The 1,894-nt window shown below is 38.1% G+C and overlaps 1 pseudogene; it reads right to left on the minus strand.

The window, feature by feature from the left end:
* Positions 1-762: 762 nt before the first annotated feature.
* LOC117012204 (nascent polypeptide-associated complex subunit alpha-like) lies at positions 763-1,533 on the minus strand (annotated as a pseudogene).
* Positions 1,534-1,894: the final 361 nt, after the last annotated feature.

Consider the following 1,894-nt stretch of genomic DNA (forward strand, 5'->3'; position numbering starts at 1 on the left):
ACTGTTAGAATCATTTTTTCAGCATGATTTTTGGAACAAGAATATTTTCTCCACATCTGAAACAACACACAAATCATAACAACCTTTGGGGAGTTCATTTGTTTGCTTGCAACTTTGTTGGTCATTGTATATGGAAAATAACTATTTTTATGTATACACATGGGTTAAACAATGAAAACAAACCTTTGGACTCCATCTAGCTAAAACAACTTTAGGAATTAACATTTGACTTAAATGATGATTTTTAACCACAGGGTGGTAGAGAAATGTACCAGTGGTTTTTATGAATTTTATTGAGCATTTAAAAAATTGTGATTTGTGGAATTAGCAAATCTTTAAATCTTTCTATTATATTATACCTTTTTTTTAAAAAAAAAAAATTTAGGGCTCTTGAGAGCATATCAGCAGTCTTTAAAGAGATCAGAAGGCAGTTCTAGAGCTCTCCATATTTCAGGTCCTATGTATGGAAATATGGACTCATAAATCATAGACACTTAGAAAGATAGTGGTCATCTTAGAGGTCATCATGTCTAACCACCTGATTTTGCAAAACAAGAAACTCAAGTTAAGAGAAGAATGAAGAGTAGAGAGACAATGGTCTACTTTGTTTAAATTAAAACATTTTTTGGAGATTGTGCTCTCTTTTTTCCCCCATCCCATAAGAAGCCATAACTTTATTAATAATAGACACAGTACAAATTTCAAACCAAGCTGCAGTTACTCTTTGGAAACACCAAGAAAAAGGTCTTTGTTTTTAGTTGGTTACATGAACTCCATAATAGCATTTACAATATCATTCCTGTTATTCCTAGGGGCTCGGACGGCCTTTGCTCTCGACACAGTTGCTTGTGACATGACCAGTTCTATGTTCTTAAGTTCCACATCTGGTTCGTCAACGTCTTCTTCTTCGCTCTCCTCTTGTACAGTTGGACTCTGTGTGTTTTCTTGAATGTCTGAGATAGCTTCACCTTGACCTTTGAATTTCTTAATCAGTTGCTAGCTGTGCTTACTGAGGTAAATCTTTGATCTTGGCTTTCCTCAAAACTATGTATGGAGGTATCTGAAGCTGGGCTCTTGTAGACATCTTGTTTAGTGATGACAAAGTGGATATTCTTAGATTACCGGATAGGGACCCTAGTAATCCCTGAAACCTATCAAAGACCCAGTTTGGACATAGCCTTCTGAGCCTTCTTTTCACTCTGGCTGTTTTTGCTCCACTGACTGGCTCTTCATCGATTTCAGCGGCTGCTGCCAGCTGGACTTGTGTGGTTGCCAGTGCGGAATCTTGTTCCTGGAGCTCTGGTACTGATTCATCACTGTCAGATTCTGTTCCAGACCCTGTCTTAGCCTGGGGCTGTGGCAACTCCTGTTCTGTAGTAGGGAAGGTTTCTGTGGCTTCACCGGGCATTTTGTGCAGGGAATGTAGAAATAAGATGGTGGCAGAAAGACAGTGAGCAAGAGACCCGAGCCTGTTGCAGAAGGAAGCCTGGCGGAGGATGAAACTGTGGTCTCTGGAACCCCAATCTGATGCACCTGTCCCCAAAACTGTTACTTCAGACATTGAATATAAACAAATATAGTTCTCCAAAAACTATTAGAAGAATGAAAAGGCTATAATCATTTTTAAAGATTTCCTTGACAGTTTGGGGGGTATTATTTTGCTCTGAAGAGAAACTGAATTGATAGCATTTGCAGCCCTTCAAAATGAGATTAAATAATACAATTTTTTTATCCCATGTAGCTTACATGCAAATAGTTTATACACCCCATGTGTATATAGGTGTGTGTGTGTGTGTCTGTCTATATATCCTACTGGTTCTCTTTCTCTGGTAGAACTCTGACCAATACAGATTTTGGTATCCTTATATCTTGATGCCATACTACAATTGAAACA

Source organism: Rhinolophus ferrumequinum, chromosome 20, assembly GCF_004115265.2.
Source record: "Rhinolophus ferrumequinum isolate MPI-CBG mRhiFer1 chromosome 20, mRhiFer1_v1.p, whole genome shotgun sequence".
Classification (NCBI taxonomy): domain Eukaryota; kingdom Metazoa; phylum Chordata; class Mammalia; order Chiroptera; family Rhinolophidae; genus Rhinolophus; species Rhinolophus ferrumequinum.